This window comes from Manacus vitellinus, unplaced genomic scaffold (assembly GCF_001715985.3).
Source record: "Manacus vitellinus isolate BGI_N305 unplaced genomic scaffold, ASM171598v3 scaffold_0_pilon, whole genome shotgun sequence".
Lineage (NCBI taxonomy): Eukaryota > Metazoa > Chordata > Aves > Passeriformes > Pipridae > Manacus > Manacus vitellinus.
This window is the reverse complement of record NW_021938789.1, coordinates 2,526,204-2,550,651: the sequence shown is the minus strand read 5'-3', so window position 1 is coordinate 2,550,651 and position 24,448 is coordinate 2,526,204. Positions and strand designations below refer to the sequence as shown.

General features: G+C 46.1%; 1 long non-coding RNA gene across 2 annotated transcripts; it reads left to right on the top strand.

The window, feature by feature from the left end:
• The first annotated feature begins 7,334 nt into the window (after positions 1–7,334).
• Positions 7,335–9,439, top strand: LOC115307417. Of its 2 annotated transcripts, none has more exons than XR_003915742.1 (3): positions 7,335–7,447; positions 7,824–7,936; positions 9,271–9,439. It is a non-coding gene; the product is annotated as an uncharacterized LOC115307417 (long non-coding RNA). The 2 variants fall into 2 exon arrangements; XR_003915741.1 differs by having other exon boundaries at positions 9,134–9,439.
• The last annotated feature ends 15,009 nt before the right edge of the window (positions 9,440–24,448 follow it).

The window sequence follows — 24,448 nt, the reverse complement described above, 5'->3', positions numbered from 1 at the left end:
GTGCAGGTACAGTAGTGGATGAGTTGGCCTTTAAAAGAGGGTCTCCTGCTCGAGACTGGAGCCTCCCATGGGAATCAGATCACCCCACTTAGGAGAGGCGAGGCATGCAGCATCCCTGCATCCCCCCATCACATCTCATCAAGGAAGAAGCAGTTGGACTCCTGCACTTGGGAGGTACCTGGCAGCCCCAAATTCACCAACACAAAGAGTCTGTGCATGGGGGGGAAAAATTTAAAAGATTGGGGCAGTGTTTGCCTTTGAATTCTGAAAGCTTTGGGCCAAAGAGAGGAGGTTGCTGTTTCAAAAATATAATTAAGATAATGCTTAGATTCCATATGCCTGGGTTAAACAGGCATTTATTTTTGTTTCATCCTTTCTAGTCAGATGCATTCCTTATTTATGAAATTACTACAGTAATAAAAACAACCCATTCCTTCAAAAAAAAAAAAAAACAAAAAACCAACCTGCTGCAGTTATGTAACAGCCAAGGGAGTTCCCAATTCTGGTCCCAAGCTATGGACCTGAGTGCTTGCAAATGAGTTATCTTTAGAAAGGCACTAAATACTTGTTTATGCTGCCACATTTGAGCATCTAATGAGCAGTAATTAATATCTCCTATTCTCCTGAGATAAGAGGGTACCATCACTCTTGGCCACAGTGAGGGAACTGAGGCACAGAGGGACTCAGTAATTTATGCACCATCATGCAGTGACTCAGAGAAGACACAACGCACCAGGCCAAATTTCCCAAGTCCTTCCTCACTGTCTGAATGCCAAACTTTGCCTTTCTTGTTTCAAAGCCAAGATTTCAGCTTCTTCTGTAAATGGGGGTGAAGGGTAGGTTCTGAGGGTGCTGCATGATGGGCAGGAGGGAAGGAGAAGGAGCTGGAAGCTCTGACTGACCGAAGCAAATGTCAGTGAAAATTAAGGGCCTCTCTGAAATCAATTGCAAAAGCCAGTCAGGTTCGCAGACGGCAGATTTGGGTCCCTGGAATGAAAAGGATATTGTTAACAGCAGCTTGCTGGCAAGGCAACTGCTCTGCCAGGAGCTTTTGGTCTTTAAGAACACAGTTGTCATCCCAAGTCACTGAGGATTTTACTCTTGGGTTTACTTCTGCTCCTCCAGGACTTGAGGGTAAATCTCCCACATGCCATGACCGACTGCTGAACCTCACGGGTAGAACTAATTTAATTAAGATGGACAGTTTAAAGTTTGAATGTCGTGCCAGTGCTCTCAGCAGCTCTTGCTCCTCAGTGTAAAACAGGAGATTGTAGAGATGTTTGATCCATTGGTATGTTCGGGAAAAAAAACCTGGGATAATGACAGCAGGCTCTGTGGCTCTGGGGGCTGAGGATGTTTGAGTATTTCAGTAAGAAACATGCTTTGCCTTCAGCAGGTCTGCTTTAGCCTGACTTTGCTTTGGATTAGCACATCAAACCAGAAAGCCTTGGAAATGACATTATTTATCCTTCCCAAAATGGCAGGTCTTGTCTTGGGTCAGGGGGAATCACTCCTTTTCACAAGTTGTAGGAAGGATCCAGCAAAGGGACAACAGAATTACCTCTTCCCCTCCTGACAAGCTCACACCCTGCTCTCCCTCTGAAATTTGAGGTTTCTGTCCACCCCTGGGCTTTGCATGACTTGAAACACCTTCCGACTAGATTTTACTGTAACTCGTGAAGCAATGAGATCTGTGATAGCAAATGAAGCAAACAATTCAGGATGAGCAGTTGCTGGCACAGAGCATCTATCCCTAAGGAGTGGGGAGCACCAAGGCAGGTCCCCTGCAAGCCTCTGTGACCCACTGCTCAGTATCTGCTGGACAAGGAGAGGTCTTTTTTCTGCAAGAGCTACAAGCAGCCACAATCCTTTGCTCATCAAGGGCTGTATCTATCAACCTCAGAAATTAACTGATTGACAGTAAAAGCTGCCCCAGGTTATATTAATGCAGTGATTTCAGAACAGTTCATCCCAGCAGGATGAGTCTGTCAGGGATGGCACCCACTCTGTCCTTTGCAATGTCTCTATCAGTAAGGGAGGGAGGAAGGTACCCAGGTTTAAAGACCTTCTTCTCAACTTGCCTCCAGGTTCTCGTCCAACCTGGACCTTGGTCATTTCAACTGTTTTTTCCACCCTTGACCCAAGATGCCCAGAGCAGGCTGAGCACCTCCATCACCACTGGCTGTTTGGTCACAGCAACCTCCCACCTCCCATTTTGCTGGGCTGGGAAGAAAGTAAAAGCCTCTTTGTTGACTGCAGATGTGCATATGAATGTGAGGCATTTGCCTAATAAATATCTTCCCAAAGGGGGATTAATTAGCATCCCAAGATTTGCTCTCACTTTGCTCCCTCTGACTGCAGTAGCTCTGCAGCACCTTCTCTTAGGGACGCTGTTCTCCCCCTGAGAGCATGTTGCTGGCCACTTTCCTGATGCACAAACCCCCAGGGCTGAGGATTCATGAATCTTCTGCTCAGGAACCGACACTGGCAGCGGCCCCTGTGCCGTGAGAGCGGTGTTGCAGTAACCACACACACATCCTGGTTTCTGCAGTCCTGCCGTGTGCCGTGACCCATCACAGCAGTGATGAAGGCTCCCTCCTTCCCTGCCTGTCTGGGTGCCGTGAATAAGTCACTGTAAAACCTAACATGCCAAATTATTTCCAACTGGTAAAAATCCATGAATTGGTAACCAGGGCCAGAGGTGGGACCTGTTGTCACACATAGATCTCTGCTGGCGTTGGAGCTGGCTGGCCTCTGCTTTGGGCACAGCAGAGGGGGAAAAGAGGCCTCTTTGGCGTTACAGAACATGGACCTCTCAAATAGATTGAATGAATCGTGCTAAAAGCTGAAAGTTGGGTTTGTATGTAAAGGGAGTTCAGGGTGACTAGTTCGGCTGTGGAAGTCTCCCCAGGGGATATATGAAGATTAATCTCTTCCTACAACTTTTTTTGGGTTGAAATAATTTTGTGGGTTGTGAATTAAATACAAATGTTTCCCAAACAGTGTGCACACCCACGGCTGGCTTTATCCTCTGCCGAATGGGGATTTTGGAACTTGCGTGTATGTTTAATGTACAATAACATCTATGTCGAAGAAACCCCACTCTAGATCAAAGCAGCATTAAAATCTGAGCTATGTAGCAATTATTCAGAGATGTATCTAGAGCATCTCAGTGCAGCTATGAGGAATACTTTCAAACAAGGAAGTCTTCAAGGCCAGGCTGGATGGGGCTCTGAGCAACCTGGTCTAGTGGAAGGTGCCCCTGCCTCTGACAGGGGAATTGGAAATGGATGATCTTTAAGGCTCCTTCCAATCCGAACCATTCTGTGATTCTATGATTCTGTGGAGATTTAAAGCATCTTCAGCTAAGGTACCTGACACTGGGTATGATGTCCTGGGGAGACAACATGTCTTTCTTCCTGAAAATATTTTTGTTGCAAGATTAGATTAAAAAACGTTGGGTTTTCTTTCCAGATTTTACCAGAGACTTTCACCTCAATTAGCTGCAGGAGACAATGCTGTGGAAGCAGAGCAAAGCTCTGTGATGTATGGGAGAGGCTGCCCAGGGGCTGTGTTGGGACCACAGTGCCATGAAGGAGGGACCAGGACTACACGTGCCCTGAGAAAAGCTGAGAGCGTGAGAGCTCTTGTGCACGTGGGAATAACACAGGTAGTGTGAGCCAGGAAATGCTCATTTCTTGGGGTTTTCAGTGCAGGACTTTGCAGCTTCTTTGTAAATTAGCAACACTGCTTTGGAAAATTACCTGTCTCCCCAGTCAGTTCCTTCTCTTGCTGTAAATAACCTCCAGCCACCTGAATTTTGGCTACCTGCTTGGGTCAGCAGGGTAATGCTGTTGCAAAATCTGCTGCATCATGAACAACTCTGTCAATGTGTATCCATCTTTGTTAAGGAAGAAGAGGAGAACATGAGGTTAATGACTGTACTTTTGACCAATAGCTATTTTGCTGGTGTTTTAAACAATGATTGTTTTAACTAACGATCACCAAAGTATGTCTGTAGCTTTATGATGTTGTAAGGAGGCTGATGGGACTTGGATGAGCAGTATCTTATTTACCCTCCACATGGCAGGCACTGCAGCCTGGCAGCAGGCAGGGGGGAAGGAGTTTGAAAAGGACCAAGGGGAGGTAAAAGGAGGAAAGCAGAAAGAAAATTGGAGCAGAGAAGGGATGAGGATATTCTGTAGCAAAGAGAGGAAAATTAGATGTCAAACCAACCACAGATAGAAAAACCTCGAATTGCAGCTACTGAATGCCCTGGCCCAAGATGAGGTCTGCAATGACAAGGCAGGAAAAGATGTGACAAGGTTACTTGAAGTTTTTCTGGCTTTATTTGAGAGTCAGTTCTGCTGCTGAGCAGAAAGTCACGTTTTTAGCTTGGCCTGCAAGGCTGCCCTGTAACTGCTTGCAAGGGCCAGCAAGTGACCCAACTCCAGTAGCAATGTACATGTAGCCTTAGGGTAGGCAATATAGATCATCCCCTATGTGGGCTGGGCTCATGTCAGAGCTGATTTTACACTGGTTTTTCCAGCACTTGATCCAGGCTGGGATTATCCTTTCCTTGCATAATGCCTTCCAGCAAGGAGCTGAGGCAAATTTTCAGGTATTTCCAGTTTTCCTGCTCAGTGATGCCTCCAGGCCCCAGTGCTGCAAGGTGCAGGCCCCAGGTTCCCTTCCCTCTGTACTGGGGTGAGGGGACACTAGCTCTGGATGCCACAGAGACCTGGGCTTCTTCTGGAGCAGCAAAGCCTGTGGAAGAGAGAAGCATCTGACTCACCCCCCTCCTTTGCTGTCTGAGAGGCCTTAAGCTCTTAAAATCACACTTCCCACAGCTGCCTGATGCTTTTTCTTCTTCTACACAGAGATCCAGGAGCCCAGCATCCTCCTCAGGAACAGTGTGAGCATGGAGAGAGGTGTTGGGCATTGTCAGCTAGGGTCTGCAAAGGGGTTTTCGGGGAGTTGGGGGCAGACTCTGACCTGGCCACAGGCAGCAGCCCTCAGACGTGATCCATGCAAAGGGCCCTCTGGACATCTGCTCAAGGAATGTTTCACCCCCAAAGCTCACAGGTGGGGCAGAAGGACAGACCCACTGGAATAGGACACAGTCCCACATCATTGGTTTCCAGTATCAGATGAAGACCTGCCCGGAGAACCAGAAGTGCCTGTTTTCCCAGGGTGGACAAAGCTTCAGCCTGGAGTCTGCTGAGAAGCCCAGTTTGGTTTTCTCTGCGTGTGCTGCTTTGATTTTGCTGGAAACATAGCAAATGCAGTGTATTTCTTCTTCATAAGCCAAGAATGGTAGGGTTCACATTTTCAGGAAAGCCATCTGCGTTTTCTGTCACTGCCACTTGAAAAAGCCCATCGTTTAATATCTTCTTGATCTTCCAAGATGCAATGTTTGTGAAAAATGGCAATGTTCCTCCTTTCCTGGGCCTGGCCATCCTTTTCCCTATGCCATCCTTGTGCCTTCTTCCTCCTCAGCCCAGCCCTTTATCCTTGCACATCCCTTACCTCTGAAGCCTCTCAGCTCCTGTGGTGCCTTTGCTGGTTTCTTTCCTTCCATCCAGAGCATGCAGTCCACCACAGCCCAGCTGAATTTCAGTTATCTTTTGCACAACCTGAACTGAGAACTAGCTGGGGGATGTTTGGTGGATATGTAACATGGCAGCAGGTTTCCAAAGCTCAGTTAAAGAAAGCCATATTGAGGTTTTGTCTGACTCCTTGCAAAGCAGACAGTGAGGCTCCAGTGACTGCTGCTTACTTCAGCTCTGCTCTCCCCTCATGGGGAGGTCCACCACTGTCATCTGGAGCTCCTGGCCAGAGCGGAGTGATGTATGTGGTGTGATTATAGGTAAGGAGCATCACAGGGGCATGTCCAAAATGAGACCTTCAGCCCTGCCACATCTGAGTGGAAACGCTTGGGTTCTGAGTGTGGGTCAGACATGAAAGTGTGGTGACAGCTCCCAGAAGCAACAGCCCTGGCAGCTGCCAAGCACCAAAGGCAGCTGACTCACAATGTCCAGGCTGTGAAGAGTGAAGGAGTCATTGGTCCTTTCAGTTTTCATTCTGTTCTGAAACTGAAAGGGGAGGTTTGACTTTCTCCTCTGAGCAGGGCCATCACATGGTAGTGGAGGATGCTGTGATCCTGGGGTGCCATATTTCCTTTAATAAACTGAAGTCCTAAAAACTTGTGAAGTTTGAAAGCTCTGGTGAAATTTTCATAATGGTGATGTTGCTGTGTTGATTGCACTGGGCAAATTCAAAAAATGCAGTGACATCCCACGGCATCACAGCCCAGAGCAATGAACGCAGCCTGGCACCCTTCGGAAGCCAGAGCAGGGAAGAATCCATCCTGCCGTTGTGGATGGATAAAACTGGGCTGAAACACAGCTGGTGTGAGCCACCCTTGAGCTACCTGTGATCCTACATCCTCGGTGTTGGCGCTGAACTGCTGCCTCCGTGTCAGACAGCCTGTGTTGTGCATGTCTGTTTGTCCAGCTGGGACAGTGGGTGAGGACCCTCCCAGAATGAAACTGCTGTGCAAATACACACTCATGCCATTATCCTGCAGCTCACAAGCCAGTTTGAACTTGATTAAAAACAAAATGAGGGAAACCAATGCAGCAGGACCCAGGGAAGCAATGATGGGGATACAGGCAAGAGGTGCAGGAGTGGAGGAGCAGGGACTGGATGACAAGAGGTGTCTTCAGAGAGCGGGAACCTGCCATTCTGAAAAAAATGAGCCTTATAGTGAGAATCCTGACATTGCTCCATCAGTGATCCCAGCCAGCCATGGAAAGGAAGGAGGTTCCACATCCTGAAGGTAGACAGCTTTATGCTGGTCTGTCCTGAGGATGAATTCACTCCAGACTTGGGAGAGACACAAGCAGTTCCTTGCTCAACAGAGAGCCAGTGTGGTTTCAGCTGCAGGAGGTGCCTCCTGGGCAGAGAGGAGTCAGACGAGCTAACCCTCCCCATATTCGAGTTTTGCTCTTGGGATTTTGCCCCACGACGGAGCCAAAGGTGGGGCAATGCTGAGGCTACCCTGGGATGTTCAGAGGGCAGCAGAGCCACCCCATGGGTACACGGGCTGGCCCGGGGAGGTGGATGTTCTGTGCTGGCCCAGCCAAGGCAGGACCCTGAGATTAGCTCAGTTGGTTAAAGCCCGGTGCTGATAGTACCAAGGCTGTGGGTTTGATCCCCATGTGGGCCACTCACTTAAGAGCTGGACTCCATAATCCTTGTGGGTCCCTTCCAACTCAGAATATTCTGTTATTCTATGACGAGTGGGGTTTATCCCACAGTGTGCAGGAGAAAGCAAATGCACGCAGACCTCCAGTGGCCCTCCTGAGTACTACACGGCACTGTCGCTGCCACCCCAGGGACGGAGACCTCGCCTGGGGCATCTCTTCTTGCTCTGCTACTGCAAGTGGGTGAACGAGAGCTCATGCACAAAGTGAGGGGGCCTGTAGGAAAGCAAAGAAGTATGGGAGAGATACTCTTCCCCTCCCCGCTTCACTGGCCAGTGCCTCAAGGCTGAGGCTGCAGGTTGTGCTTCAGGTCTGGGCAAGGAAGACAGTGAGTGCAGTGCCTGTGCAGTGAAGCACTGCGTGTGTGCCACTGCCCCGTGGCACTGCTGTGCTGCCTTTCCTGTACTCAGTCTGACTTTTGGGGCCCAAAGCCTGCAGCTGGTGTAGGAGGGTGCTGTAGCCACAGAAAAACCTACGCAGTCCTAACTCATCTCAAAATTCGGCACAAAATGATTTAGATACCAAGGAGGTATCTTGTGTGGCTTCAACAAACAGGTTTTATAAGGGAAAAACCAAGAGCAGTGCTGAACACAAAAGGGAAGATCAGAGGATTTGAGTTCAAGGCTTAGTGTCTAATTTCAGCAAGTCCAAGTGAGGATTGAAGCCTGGTAAGAGAAACCTCCTTCCTGCTGTTCCCCATCCACCCGCTGGTGCTCCCTGGGGAATTGCTGCTGACTGCTTCAAAATTCAATTTCTGCACTAGCAGCAGCACGTTGGGCCTGGCAGTAATTGCTTTGCCAGACAACTGGCTGCTCATCACTGTCTGCATGCTGGGGGGCCGGAGTGGCTGGGAGGTGGTGCTGGGGCAGTGCCATCAGTCATAGGGCTGCAAGAAGCCCCTTGCTTTTGGGTCAGCACCCCCCTGCACTCAGCTGTGCCTCCATGAGTGGCACACCAAGGCTCAGGACTTGGTTCCTTGCTCTGAAGCATGGTGGTTTTGCTGAGAGTGGAGCCTTGAAGCAGCAGCACTGAGCCCACTGCCTTCCTTATCCCATCTCTTCCCATCCTACCTGGTCTCTGCTGCATCCTCCCAGTATACACTGGCATACCCAACCTAATGGGAAAGCTTTTGGTGGTCCACAGGGTCCCTTGCTGATGCTCACCCTCTGCTGCTCCCTGACTACCCTGTGCTATTTCCAGCACATCTCTAGAAAATAGCTCACTCCCCCCAGCACAACTGGCTCTCTACAGCGGGGAGCAAACCTCAGCAGTTTACCAGAGGGATTCTGATTCTTATTTTAGTCTCCTATTTTAGCCTTCTTTTTCTTTTTATATTTGTTAACTTAATCCCTTTTACAGCTCTGGTAGCAAGATGCTGCCAGTGCAGCATTGCAGTGCCCACAGCCCCACTCCCTGCAACCTGATTCCTCGTCTTTCCCCCATGAGCCTCCTTTAATTTGGGCAATAAAAGATGCTCTAAGCTAAGCAGCTGCTTTTTATTACTATTATTATTTTTAAAGCTGCAAATATCACCCTCTCTTCAACTGCAGCAGAGAAGGTGAAATGGCAAATGTGAGGTTTGGGCATGCCTGGTCCAGTGGTGTTGTTTGGGACTGAAAAATGCAGAGTCCTAATATAAATCAAAACTGTGGGTTATATCCATTGCCTTGCATGTTGCTCCATCTCCATATCCCTCATTGCAAATGGCCCTTCCCAAGACCATGCTTTGCCATGAGATCTGCCTTGAATCTGTTGTGTATGGAAATCTGGTCACCAGAAAATCTGTGTGTAACATCTGTGGGTCATCTCAGTTTCAGTGGATGGGAAGAGGGTGGTATGCTGTGGTCACATGAGTCTCTTTACAGTTGTTTTAGCACATCAATGCGCTGGTACAATCAACCCAGATGACATCTGTTATTCCTGCAATGCCAGCTATGTATCATCTTGACTCATTTTCTATTAGATCCAGCTGTTCTGGCTGATATGCTATTGACCTTTTCAGCTGGTTCAGCACTTGGCTACCAGGAGGTCATTGGATGCCACTTTGAAACAGGCTCAATGCTTAACAGTTATTCTGCTGGGATGAGGAGGAATTTCATCCACCTGTTTTGAGCATGAGCACCTTGAAAAGTCAGCTGGCCCCTGCCTCCAACATGAGGTCACTGCCATATCTGCAGGCTTCAGGAAACATCAATAAATCACTCTGGCCCTGAAGTTTCAGTAGTCTGTGTAGTCTGGAAAGCGCAGCTCAGCAGCTCATGCCCCCCCCTCTTGGGAACCACAGGTTCATTTCGCAGCAGGACCAGGTCCTGACTTCAGCTTTGTTAGGTAGAAGGAGATGTCAGAGATACGTGTACTAAAATTACCTATTAAATATCATGTAGCAGCCCTGATCCTTGGGAAAGCATGGCCAGGGCTTAGGAAATGGGAGAGGACAAAAAGGCAGGGTGAGGGACTGACCAATACACATAATTGCGATATAGGAGATGGGAACTAAGCAGAGCATGAAATGTTGGGATGCAACATTTCACAGAGTGATTTGCTCTTGTGGGCAGTGATTTCCCAATCACTGTAACTTTAGAAAGAAAGTAACTTTATCTTTTAATTTTGTCCATCTCTTTGCCCATGTTCAACCCCTAAAACAGCACTTCTGGCTGAAATAAGGCTAGAAGTTATGCAGACTTCCTTTGCCAAGTAAGGAACAAGTGTTTCCATACTACTCCTGGTCAAAGTCAGTCTCATCTTTCATTAAAAACCTTTGGAGATGGGGAGTCTGCAGCTTTTTTCAGTAACTTAATCTCCAGTTTTATTGTCTGGTGTTTAAATATTTTTCTAGTTACTTGTCATGTCTAACTTGAGTCACTTTTGCTGGATATTACTCCAATTACATCTTTTCCTTCTGTCAGGAGCTGAGGGACAACAACCGACCACCTCCAGCTTTACAGCAACATTTTATATGTTGGAAGATTATTATCTTTTGGCATTTTAGCCTCCTTTTCTAGACTAAACAAGGCAAATTCCTTCAACTTTAGCCACAAATCTTCTTTTAATTTAGAGCATAAGACTAGGCTGACAAGCTTAGGTTAAGACTGAGGAAAAAGTCCCTCTCCTCATCACTGTAGTTGTGCTGGCAAAATCATCAAAGCAGATGTAGCTACATCCATGATGTGGCCTTTTGTTTGGTGCTTTTGTAGTCACAGCATAGAGAGGCTGAGTCAGCACAGCCCTTCTGCAGGAGTTTCTAGCCAAGACTAATCTGAAACCTCAACCTCTTTTTGAAACCACTGTGATTTGCAGTGTATTCCTGCCTTGGTTCCCAGTGGCATTGCCATGGCCCATCTTCTCCAGGAGGCTTCCCAGGAGAGGGCACAACCTGCATCTTTGCCTTTTAGCTTCCTTGTGGTTTTAGCTGCTTCTGGTGCTGTGGACAGGGAAGAAAGTGGAGCACAATATGTTCTGCAAGGCTCTTGCTTGGTCTTTGCTCAGTGCAAAATCCTGTGCAACATTCCTGGAACAAGGCAGCCTGGGCTGGTGGTGCATCTTTCTGGAGGATCATGCCTGGACACCCTTTTCTTCCCCCTCCTGTAGGGAGAAGATGGAAATCTGCTCTCCTTGGGTTTCCCACAGGTTTCCTTTCCTCTCTTCAGGTGGGAGTTTATGTAACTGGTGTGCTGTCACAGAAGGCCACCTGGGCCATCCTTCACCTTCTGGGAAAGTGAGGGGTAGAGTACGACAAAAGGCAAGACAGACTCCAGGCAGCACATCCATACCGTGGTGAGGTTTGGTCTCCTTATGGTTGGGTCTACACTAAATCCCCCCTGGGTCCCCAGTGATGAGGATAAGTTTTGAAAACTTCACTTCTGCATTTGATAATTCCCCTCACGTCTCAGAGGCCCCAAGGGGAATCTGCATCCTGCTCAGGGACTTCCCTCCATGACTCGTGGAAGGCATAATGTTGTTTGTGGGCTGGAAGGACACACTGGGAACAGCACGTTTAGCTCGTTTTGCTATCTCAGTGGGACTGATTGTAGGGAACAGCTGGTCCGGCCAGGAGAGAAGTGCGATAGCGAGATGCCAGATGAGTAAGACTGAACAGAGCAAGTCCCAACTTGCCTGTCCCTTCCAGCAGATCAAACCAAAATTGACCCCAAGCAAGTCACTCAAGATTAGAGGCAAATGAAAGTCAATGCCTTAATTTTCAAAAGGCACCTTACCCCATGGGAAAGGACCTGTTCGAAGTACCCAGAACCCTGACTCACTTGTACCCTGCCCTGATGCTCAGAGACTCCCAGGGGTTTTTTACTGTATTGCTAATAATGCCCAGTTTTTCTACCAGAGGCAATCCCTGTTGTAAATCATGGCTGTAAATCCTTGTCAAAATCATGATGGGTAACAGGTCCTACAGCTTGCTCCAGGGACATCCACCTCCTCACCCCAGAGGCCTGTGGCCATTGTAGGGGACACACCAAGTCTGCTGGTGCTTCTCACCCCAAGGCACTTTGCAAAACTTTGCCTCTCCTCCTAAGCCAACCTTGGCTCACTATGTGTGGGAGAGCAAGCTGTCAGCCACTGAAACCTTTTGCCAGAGTTTAATCCCTGGTTGAGACTAGGGATGATATGTGCTGGGACTACAAAGCTCTTACTACTAGTAAGAGCTTTGGTCTGAATTTAGAGGTTTAGCATTAAGTATTTGGTTTGCTCATGGTGCTCAATGTCAGGAGAGAGATGAGATCCACCCCCCAGACCCAACTGCCTCAGCAGTGGGGAGAAGCTCTGCAGGAGAGGATATGAACACAGCCATTATCTCACTCTCCCAGTAACATTCAGACAGAGAAGAGTTTTCTCTTTAAGCAAATGAAGACAGTATAGTGTTACAGTGCTGTTGCCCGAACAGAGGAAGGTGATGCCGTTTCATAGCCTTCCTGGTGTCCAGCTGCTCTGTATGGGTAGAATCTGCCCTAGGCCCCCTGTCACAGCCCCTAAATCCCCTAGAGATGGTCCAGTGCCCACAGAGCACCCTAAATGGTGCTCTGTGCCTCTCCATGGGCTGCTGAAGGGGGCCCCATGATGGCTCTGCTTTGCAAAACCAGCAGCAGACCCAGAGCCTGTTGTAGGTAGGCAGTGTCTGGTGGGGACACTTGCATCCAGACTCCAAGATATCATTGCTGGGGACTGGAGCAGCTACAGTTGCTCTGACTGTTGACTGTTAATATGACTGTTTGGGTTAAACAGGCAATTACACAACTGGGCTTGGGGTAGCCCTTGTTTTAGCTGTACACACTACAGCCCTCCCTGCCAAACAATGTCTGGCCCCCAAGTGCGTGTAGCCAGAGCTCAGCAGAGTGTGATTTTCTTTCCCTGTGAAATTTGCCAGGGTATCAAAGAAAAGAATAATAAATCTGTCATGAGCTGCCATGAAAAGACACAATCACAGAAGCATTTTTCCAGCTGTAAACCCGAAGAAAGATTCCAGTGAGTGCGACTGAAGTGTTTCACTTCCATTTCAAGAATGCAGTGACTGCCCGTCACCCTGCTCCAGCTGCAAAACAATACGTGTTCAACGACCTCAAGTGCGGTTCAGAAAAATACTTTCCAACTCAGAAAACTACTTGAAGCCAACTTTTTTTTTTTTTTTCACCAGAACACAATGTTTTTAGGTCATCTGATCAATTTTTAATTTTCCCATGAATCTCGTTAGCCCAGCAGCAATCCAATAAACTCCAAAGGGTAGCTGGGCTCTGCCATTTCTATGAGCACTGGAGGAATAAATGCGGCATGTGGAGTGATTTATGCAAGTTCACTTGTGTTTCCCAGTTGTGGTTGCAGTTCCCCTGCAGCTTTGACACTCTTCAGGAATCTTCTTGCTTCTTACCCTACAGCTGCGCTCCTGAATGGGCTGTCTGGGTCTCCCATCTGTGCTGCTGTCTCCCAGCCCACCCACACCAGATCAACCTGTCACTGTGATGAGAGTGGAAAAAGGAGACAGGAGTGGGACTGAGAAGGGTGTATGTCAGCCCACCTGCCTTTCTGGCAGTGTGGGGCCAACACCTCCACTAGCCCTCTGTGACTATGGCAGTGAAAGGAGGAGACATCGGAGGAGGACACCAAGGCTGGGGGAAGCAGTGGCACAGAGGGTTTAGGAGCTAGTGGCATTTGGAAGTCTATTTCGTAAAGATGCATTTTGGAGGGAGGATTTCACCTTTATGCATGAGGAAATGTCTGGTCAGGGAACGAGATGGAGGCAGGCATTTTGTTATTAGGCATGCGAGAGGATCATGAATTTCTGATGAGCTCTGAGACAAGCAGAGGTTCTCCTGGGCCTGAGGTGTGAAGTCAAGTGTGGGATGAAATCAGTTCCTGGGATGAGATAATATTTAGTATTATTGAACAGAAATAAAGAAAAAGAGAAAAAGCAGGGAGGGAAACTGCACATGGCAGTCAGGCCTTGTGTCCTGCTGAGCCCAGGAGTCAAGGAAAGAGTCCCAGATGGGGACTCTCTCCCTCAAGGCAGACAGGCACAGTGATTGAGCCAAGGCAACTGGAGAGCAGAGATCCCAACTAGATCCCTGCAAAGGTATTCCCGCTGCCCATTCCATCTCTAATTGTTGTTGAGGACATACTTAATGACTCAAGTTATGCTGCTTCTTATGAGTCATTGTCCTTAAGAAAAAAAGCCAAGTGGAGCTGAGATCCCAGCAGTACTTATAAGCTCCTCCTGGATGCTAAACTCTTCGGGGATGACAAATTCCCTGCACTATTTGCATGTGCTGCATCTCTAAAGCACATGGTACAGCACAAGCCTCCTTCTCCTCTGGGGTCTCTGCGACTGCAGCAGAAATATGTAGCTCTGGTGTGGCCTCATGGGACCTGGCATGTCTGTGGACTCCTCTCCAAAACATCATGAGCTGTCAGCTTTTCCACACAGCCTTCAGCCTGGTTGCAATTCTCCCCAAGGCTCACTGGGCAGGGATGGCTCCAAAGCTCCCCACCACTTTCTGTGTTGTCTGGGGGATCGGGTGATGGCCTCAAGGGTTAACAGCCACTGCCAGCTGTGGCTCCCCAGCAGGGACAGAGAGGGCCCAGGGGCACCCTGCCAGGAGGTAATGCTGTTTGAGCACTGCTGGCAAAGACTTCAAACCCCTCAGCTAATTTCGGATGTTCTGCTTGTGACATAGAAAGCTGCATTCCCATGTAGGAAAGAGCTCTTCTCTGGGACTAGGAAGGGAAGGGACTATTTATTAATATAAAATTGTCAAGAGTGGCTTTTAATTTCAGATCCATTTTTCTGAAAGCCCTGTTTGAGGTGGTTTCCTTTATATGTCACTTTTTCTCTAAGGAGCCCCAAATATGCTGCAGAAGAGGCTATCCAAAACCCTGGGGACACCATGCAGGATAACCACTCCCTCTTATTCCAAGAGTTTGAGAGAATTAAAAATTGCAGGATATTAAAATCAGAGAGAAAAAATTGGGTGAAGTCATGACCAACATTTCCACATTGGCAAAGTTGCATAGCAGTTTTTATCTACAATACAAATAGCTGTATCTATAATAAATACAACCTTTTCTTTAAACTGGTTAAAAGAGATTTTTAGGTGGGTCAGACTTGGACCCTCCCTGTCAAGAGAAGAGCATCCTGCCTGTCTGCGAGGTCCAGGTAAGAAAAGAGGAGCACGCTGGTCTCCAACCAGAGAAGCTGTTTGTTTTAGCTCTCCCTGATTTCAGGGATGCTTGGGAGCACCTCAACACAAGAAGAACCACCCAGGCTCCCTTCAGTGCTCCCTTATGGAGATGCAATCTCTTACTGCAGTAGAAGACCAAACATGGAAACCCATGTATCCGAGGAGGCTGGATTTCCCCATGTCTGGCCCAGGAAGTGTGAGTAGCACTGTGTCCCTGATGGGAGTGGAGACCTTTTATCAGCAAGGGGTTTCCCAGGAGTATGGTGGTGACAGATGCCAGTAATGAGATCATGGAAGAGGGAGCAGCATCAGATGACCAGATCAGTCTCTCTCTGTCCTGGACGTGTGTCTAACCCAGAGCCTGTACCTTGTAATGCAGTGGGTCTGTGGCCTATTGACAGCATGAGATACATGTGGCCTGGTGACCACACTTGGTGAGGCTGAAAGAGTGTCCTCTAACCCTTGCTGAGGCCTGTCTCCCACCTTCTCCAGTGACAGTCATTGTGATGATCAAGGCTGCTGGATTTAGGAAGTTTGGGACAGTGATTGATCCCTCTCTGCTGTCAGCTATATGGTGAAGTGTTATTCCTGGCTGCCTGGTTTCGCAGGGAAGGTGATATCTGGTGGTAAGGATGTCACCATCAATACCATGACTCTTTTAGGGAAACAGGGAGGTGCATTCATTCCCCTCCTTTGCTCTCCCCTTTAGGTAAATGTGTCACTGTGCCTTACGGATGGACCTGCCTTAGATCCTGTAAATGTGGTGTTAGTACCAGTGCTGGGATTTTTATACCCTAATCCCCCCAGGTCTGACAGCCCTGTGTTTCCAGTCAGAACTGAAAACACCCTTGCAGGATGGGGATGACAAATCCTTGCTGATCCCAACTTCTCCAGACCAAGACCTTCTGGCTTTAGCAGTGGGAGAGTGTGCTTCGTGCAGGGACTGAGAGGGCAGTGAGGATCCTGCCACACAGAGGCTGCTGCTGCTGGAACACTGGAGAAGGAAGAGTGAGTTCCACTGGCTCTGACAGCAAATTGGAGAATTTGGCATCATGTCCTTCCTGTTCAGTGTCAATTACTTGGTACTTTGTAAAAATTAGGCTTAGGGCATGATTCTTCCTCCACAATGGTTAAAAAGGCCTCTGATCTATATGAATAAACCTGCTTATTTTCAGTCCAGAAAAAAGAAGGAAGGTCACTTCCCTACTGTGCTGCAGGTTTCCCTCATGGCTCAGGGGATGTGCAATTGCAGATCAGGTCTCTGCTGGGCGTAAAGGGACACAACGAAATTCTCGGCATCACTGCTGATGACCTGAGTGGAAAAGCAGAAAGGGAACACAATGTCCGTGCTGAAACGAGCAAATCCAGGCATCAAAAATGCAGTGACATCCACAGCAACATGGCAAGCCTCTTGCACAGATAAAATCTCCTCAAGTCCCCTATTTTGCCCTGACATTGTCTGCTTGTTATGGCTGCAAAAGCCTGCAGGAGCACAGGGATGTGCCCTACAGACCCTCCGTGCTGGGGTCATGTAGTAGCTGATGTTACTGCCACAACCGAGGTCCCCCGTGGCTTCCAGGGAGTCTCTGTCTGACTGCTCTGACAGATGTTCCCATGCTCAGTGGATATGTCAGGATTTCTGGACATCTGCTTTGCCTGGTAAGAGCGGCTGCCCCAGTCAGGCTGCCTGACATCTGTAAATTATAGACAAATGTGCTACAACCTACAAATACCACCGTGGTGGAGATAGAGAGCACATACCCAGAAACCTGGAATGCTGGCTGCCCTTCCCTTGTTGGCAATGTTTTGTGCCCATGTAGCAAGTGCTTTCTGTCACTGGCTCTCATATATCTTCCTTACAAATCCACCTTGGCTTAATAGAACCAATTCAGAGAGTGGGGGTTTTTCCTTTAGTTTATAAATGCAGTTGGGATGTGAGTTGCATGGGTTCACACATTTGGCATCAAGACCCACTGCACAGCTGTGAAGGAAGGGAGAAGAGAGGATGGGGAAAGAAACCAAGAATGGGGAAAAAGAGGTGTTTGTTTTTAAAAGAGGAGCAGAAAGCCAAAAAAAAAAAAAAGAAAGAAGAAATAGGGAAAAATTAATGAGAGAAGAGGAAAGAGCAGGGAATGAAAGAGGGAGTTTTAGAAAATCAGAGGATGCATTTATTGTGCTGCAGGTGCTTGCCCACACCAGTCTAACATTTAGCTGGTTCTCTTAGTCCTCACAGAGAGAGAGTTGGCATCCCTCTCACTGCAAACCACATATGTGCAAATAAAACCCACAGCAGCTGAAAAACCCTGAGATGAAACACAGGAGGTTAAATTACAAGCTAATTGGGCTGAGATGCTTTCAGAGGAATGAAAGTTTCGTCAGGAGGCAATTTCTCCAAAGGTGATGGCCCTGTCAAACCCTTCTGTTCCTTTTCTCCATAAACCAACCTCACTGTTTCTCTGCTGAAAAGGCTGTGCAATTTTTTTCTTCCTGTTGGAGGTTTCCATCCTGGGCAGGTCTCCAAAGGACTACAGGACCTGCTTCTGACCATGCATTAAACTGATATTTGCCTGCTGTATTCCATATGGGAACTACATGCCTGGGCTTCTTTAGGTCCCCAGTATCAAAATACGTTTCCATTACCATGGTCATGGACCTCCTGTGCTTCTGGGCTCATTCAGTCAGGCAAAAGGGAGTTAAAGGAGAAATTGAGCAGTTGCCCCCAACTCCTTGACAAACAATGATAAACATGATGGAACCAAACCCTTCTTAGGAGCATAGGGCAGTAAGAGAGGGCAGTGGCCAGTCTGCAGCTTGGGAAGGACAGCAGGAAAAACATAATTTCATGAGGAGTGTAGCACAGCACTGGAACAGGTTGTACTGAGGGAGCTCAGCCTCTGTCTTTGAAGGTTTTTCAAAATGTGTCTAGCAAAGCCATATTTGACCTAATGTAGAGTTGTCAGTAGTCAGTCTTGGAGCAGGAAGGTGGGCAAAAGGCCTCCAGAACTCCCTCGCAACCACTGAGTCTATAGTTCCAGGGTTGTTTCTGTTCAATTTCAGTATTTTATGCTTGAAAGTTGTTTTGATTCAGTCTTGCCCAAAGTGATGGTGCTTGCTCCTAGCAAACTGTAACATTTTATTATTTCAGCTTCTGAAACTCTCTTGCTATAATTATTTTCCTTTTAAAAAGACATCCTTAGATTGTAGCAGGTAGGACTTCTGGCAGGTAATTGAATGTCATCCACCTTTAGGATGTTACTAGAAAACTTTTCTAATTACCTAAACTGCCCAATTTGTGTGTTCTGGAGATAGCTAGGAGCACAAATTGGATTTGAGATTGAACACTATGCAGTTGGGCTCTTGGGTGGAGTATTTTATTTTAATTTAAGATTTGTTTTCCTTTTGTTAATAAAATATTCAGCCTTTAATGCCACAGAGTCAAACAACAGTTGGAGAGCCAATTGATTGGTGGTTCCAATTCTGCAGGATCATTAGGAAACCCATAACATTTATCAGCTGCTGAAAGCTAACACATGATGTGTTAAATCTGTGATTTAAAATGAGTTTGATATATAATCCCCGAGACAGCAGAGCATCAAGGTTGGATAAAGTTTCTCTGTATTGCACTTAAGAAAGCAGTTAAACAGTTGGGGTGAGTGACTTTAATAAGAATTATTTCATACTATAGCAATTTACTTCTGACTCATACAATCTTCCCCTTTTGCTAGTCCAAAAATTAAATAGAGGAAAAGCTGTGTTTTTGTGGAACAGAAGAGCTGCACAGTTTTTCTTTGGATGCTCGCAAGCTGAGCTGAGCAAAATCTGATTTACTCAGATTTAAGACTAAGTCATATGCTTCCTGCAGGAATCCCACAGCAGTATTCTATTTTTTCAGGTGCAGAAAAGTTTGTAGGTTTTTTTAAATTTTATTTTATGTGATTATTCACTCTGCTGACATATAAGGAAATGATGATCTGTTTCCCTATTGTGTATAAAACCCTTTCCCTTTACAGCAAATATTGCTTACTTTTTTCCTAATCCTCCACTGGTCAGGGTGGTATTGCATTACAGCTGGTTTCATACCTTCTTGGTTAATTCTTTTTTGGCCTCAAGAAGATGTGGTATGCAAGTGAATTTCCAATCTTTCAAATTTTCTCCTTCAGATTAACCCTTTTGATCCTGTTAGAAAATTACAAATGGAACATTATCAGAACAATTTCTTTTTATGACCCTCAGAAAACTTCCTGGAAAAAAAGCCCTACCAGAAATACATGTATTTGCAAAATTGTTGAACTGCTGTACCCCTGGTCAGCAACAATATTTCAGAAAGGCAAGGCATCTGGAACACTAATATAACTAAATGCCAGAATCTAATGAAAAGCTGTCAAACCTTGACAAAAGGTGAAGAAAAGGGGAGTTCATGTTGTAGAGGGCACTTCCCTGTGCTCTGGGGCGATAACAGATTTGCTCTTCTTCAGGGTCTCTTCCTGGCATGAACACTGACAGCACTGATTCGAATGTCTGGACTCCTTTCAAACAGTTATATTATATCATATTATCTATTGTTGTCAGGTTTGTTGTTTTGGCAACTTTAAATGGTGTTTACACAACATCACTGTTGCTTTGACTCCTGAACAAGAGCTTTGGGATAAAACCATCGCTCTCAGTAAGCCCTTGGCTCTCTCCCAGGTGTTTGCTTCCTGAGGAGGCAAAATGGTTAACAAAAACATGGCCAAGAACTGCCTGGGTTTTCTGATCACTGCCTGAAGGGTTAAAGATTTCTTAATGCAGAGGAAAGGTAACCTGTGTTGGTAGGACTGTCCTATATCCCTGTTGAAGGTGTTCCTTTGTAAACTTTTAACTGCTTGTTTATGAGCTGGGAATTGATTTCTTGATGGCAGTGTTTTTTCAGACTCTTCACTATATATAGCAAATCCCTCCAAAGTCTCTTGATGCCCCCTAAGGATTACAGGTAGTGACTGAAATATGTTATTATCTTTCTTCTTTTTTAAAAAACTTATTTACTTCTGGGAATTCCAGGATGCCTTGTGAAAGCCAGTGATTTCACTGCATGTTCTGCAACTCCTGCTCTATTCGTTGTATGGTGACTGTACTACAGAAAGCAAAACTGTGTATTTATTTATGCTCAAAGTACTTTGTATATTATTAATATACATATATATTACAAGCAGGGGTAGATAATTAATTAAATAATTAATAAAGTAAAAAAATACAAAAACCAAAGGTGAAATTCCCATTGTCTGTCCCAAGGACCCAGAGCACTCCTGTCTAGATGCACTTAAAATTTTGGTATTTTATTTATGTAATAAATGGTACTGGAGCATGTATGATTGAGCCCCCAGGAGTATGGATGCAGGAGGCAAGAGCAGCAGAATCAGGGCTGCAGGGGAAAATGGAAATGGTCGTGGTTCTCACAAGCAAAGGGAGACGTACCAAGATTCATTTACTGCTTGTGTTCTCCCCTATCTGCCAGGTTTATGGTGATATCAATATCCAGGGAAAATAGGAGTCCAGACAAAATGGCAGGTGAAGAGGAGAGCAAGAGCCAGACACATCAGTCAGGTATACCCTGAGAGATACTGAATGCACCCAGCTTACTTTGGAGTGGACGCATTGTAGATTTGAGGGTGTTCAGCTTTTTTTAAGAGGCATCTTGCAAGGTGAAGCTTCAAAAGGCCTGGACACAGCAGGACAAATACGGAGAAAGGGAAGCCTATTCAGGGCTGGCTGAGGACTGGACACTAATGTGACCAGACTTAGTTCATGTGGAGTTGAGAACCTTTCACCAGAGACCTGCTTCCATGTAAGCGAAGAAATGACAACAGTAAATGGGACGTTATCAGTGGAAAAGTGACATGGTGACAGTACAGGAGACACACTACAGTGGTGAAATAGGGTTTGAGGGGCTTGGTAAGATCATGCAAAACTGCAGAGGCTATTCACTGTGAACAGAAGCTTCTGAACAGAGCACAGGGCCTGATTTCTGCCAGCCCTACTCAGTCACCCGCTGAGGCAGCACAATGAGAAGTGCCCTGCAGCTCCCAGGAGCTTACTGCCCTAGCTCTGCAGTGGGATTGGGAGGGAAGGCAAAATGCCAGTGAGTGTCAAGTGTTGCTAAGACAGTATCAGAGTATATGCAAGGAAAACAGAGTTGTAAGGGACCTCTGGAAGCCTCTTGCCCAACCTCATGCTGCAAGCTGTGTACTGCTGACTCTAGTTGCTGGAGACATGCCCACTTCCAGCTGTCGATCCAGCATGGTCCAGATCTCCCATAGTGCCCATTGGGTACCTACCTACATAGCTCTGCCATAATGCACATAACCACATACTCATGACCATCTCAGATGGCACTGGGCCCACATTCAAGCAGCCGGATTGTGCCTTCAGACTGGATATACAATTGGCATGACAGGATACATGTAAGTCTGTTTCCACGGTTGGGGATCTTTAGCAGACGCTTCAGAATTTGACAGAAAGACCTAGAGACCAAAATAAACCCATGACTTAATATAAAGACTCAAGTGACCTTCCCCTGCTCCCTCACAAACTGTGGTGAAGAAGCAAACAGCCAGACCACCCCCCAAAAAAGCAGGTTAATGTAAACCACGCATCACTCCTGCAACTATCTGGCCAAGAAAACAACTATCTGAATCTATCTGGCCAAGAAAACACAAAAACAATGACAGATGTGCCAACCAGCAAACTGTCCATGAGTGATAATCTTCCTTCTCTCATGCTCTTGTTTTACAGCTTGAACCCCTTGAAAGGGTTAACAAAACTGTGGAGCAGGGAGGATTCAGAGGGCTCTCAAAAGGCTTTTGATAAAGTCCGGCACAAGAGGCTATTGAGAAACTTGGCCAGGGGTGAAAGGTAAAGTCCTGTCATGGATTAAAAACTGGAGAAGAGATAAGGAGCAAAGAGTAGGAACAAATGGCCAATTCTTAGCATGGAAAGAGATTAATCGTGGGTAGCTGCAAGGACAGGATTGCAGATTGGTGCTGTGTTTACTTACCCCTGGCCAGCCAGGAGCTAAAATACAGTTTTGGCTCAAAATGCTCAGGATAGCCAAGACTAGGGAGATTTAATACAAATCCAAGGAAAAATTAACTTAAGAGCCCAGTTCTGCCAGGAATTAATATCACCCATCATGTTATAAAAGGTATGAAGAGAGTAAAAAGGCAAGTTTTCATGAGAGGCAAAGACTTGACAGAAACAGGCAAATACAGGCTAATGCTGAAAAGACAGAACAAACACTTATCAACCTGTTGTCATGGGCAGCATAACTAGTGCACCAGAATTAAAAAGCTAAAAATGTAGGAAAAGGAAAGTCCCAAGGGCACCACATGGCACTGCACTTGGATTAATTACACTGCCACCCACATCACCTGATGGACACCAGTGGATAGGAGCAAGGCAGGACCAAGACCTTTCTGTGAATATGAACAGCCTACACAATTGTACATAAATTACAAGAGCTCTCCATCCTCCTGCTCCCTGTTTACACAAATAATCACTGTCTGAACTCAGAAGAGGTACTAGTGCAGTTGTGGTTTTCCACTAGAAATCTGTCTCATTGGAGAAAAGTTTTGTAGTGTTGCTTTTTCTTATATGGGGGAAAAATGGTAACAAATTCAATTTTGCTCCCTGCATAGGGATTTAAAAACACTTGACATATATCAACAGCTGAAATTTCATGGTTACCCTCATATCATACCTCATAAACATTATTGTCTCCATTCCACATGGAACATCACTGCACTACAGAGGCATTACTACAGTCAGTATCAACCTTGGAGGTGAGTTACTTTACTTAACTTAAACATATTTGGTGTGGGATGACACATCCATAAGTGTGTCTCTTCCGTCTCTCAGCAGAGGAGGTCTTGGTGAATACTTTAATTTAACTTTATCTTTTAAAAGGTCAGAGCCTTTTTGTTGAGTCCCTCCTCTAGTGTTTAGTGCCAGAGACAGAAATAGTCCCCAAAACTCCTCACTCCCAGTGTTATATTCAAGTGCAAGTGTTCATAAGTGTCATTTAAGCTGCCAAGTGGAGATTGTTCTTGAAATATTTTGGCCAGGCAAGAAAACATCATCTCAAGCACAGAACCACCCTTTGAAGGATAGAAAACAGATGTGGAAATTAATATGCCCTGGTTAAATCCATTGGATGTAAAGGTAAACTAAATAGTCAAAAGTTATTTTTTGCAATGAAAGGTGAAGGAAATTCCAACCTACATCTCATCTATATATGATCTCTTTAGGATTCAGCATTACACAACACTGTTTCAGGAGTACATAGCCATTCTTTTGCCCTTCCTGCAATTTTGTTTCTCCTCATTTATGATTGTTTTGAAAGAGTATACAGAAAGGGAATAGAGCAAAATGGACACAGCAATTAAAAAGCAGATTGCGTCTTTCCTACAGAGGAATCATCTTTGGCTGACATGAAATTGTTTGGAAATATCATGGATTCCCTTGATGACAGCATTGCAAGTTAATTAGGTGCACAAAGTCAGGTAATTAGGTGAATGCAAATTGGCAAAAGTTGAAAGCTTCCCTGCTGTAAGAAATCTCAGACAAATTGCTTGCCCATAGGATCAGATGGATTTCCTCACGTATTAAAGTCTTCCAGCAATTTGTATTATGCAAGCTGCAGAAATTTGATAAATAGCAATGATATCTATTCAGGTAGCATCAGCATGGTGTTCTGAAGATTAATCAGGCATTGTCAGAGGAGCTGGCTTTGCTTTCTGATGCTTATATCAGGAACCTTCCTGTCATTTCTGTATCACAAGGGAATGGTGACATTGTCCTCTGCAAATGGCTGAGATTTGCCCTGAAGGGGAAGAGATAAATAACTTAGGTTGGGTACAAGTAACCACAAGAGGTTCCACTTTGTCATAAACATCAGCAGGAGGAGTTTTTCTTAAATGTGGTCTCTGTCTGCTCTCTTCGAAGTCAGTCAGAAAACTATTGAATTAGTGGGCAATGAAGCTAAACCAGAACCTAAGGCTGCTGATCATGTCCTCTCCCTCCTCAGCTCTCCAGTATGTTCATATAATAGAGCTGAAAAATTACAACTTGGGGTCCATGTGGGCATCTCGGTGAGCGGGATCAGCATGCATAAAACAGGCTGGTGAACTGGATCATCCAAAGGTGCAGCCAGAAAAGTTCAAATATGAGCTGAATATGAATGAGCATTGCCAGACATCTGCTGTCTCGTTCCTATCAGAAACTACTCAAGTGGCAGATTTAGTAACTCACTAATGAGCTCAGATGAGCAACTAAAGCCTGAGCTCATCCCATCTAGCAGCTCCAGGCACTGAACTGTGGTCCCAAGTTTGGAGTCTGACTCCTTACCTCCCTTCATAGTCAAGTGAGAGGTAGACACTGATGGTAACTGAATAATCAAAAGGAAACACGTCAGAAGGGTCCATCCAAAGCCAGGACAAAACCAACCTAATGCATCCTGTGACAGCTGAC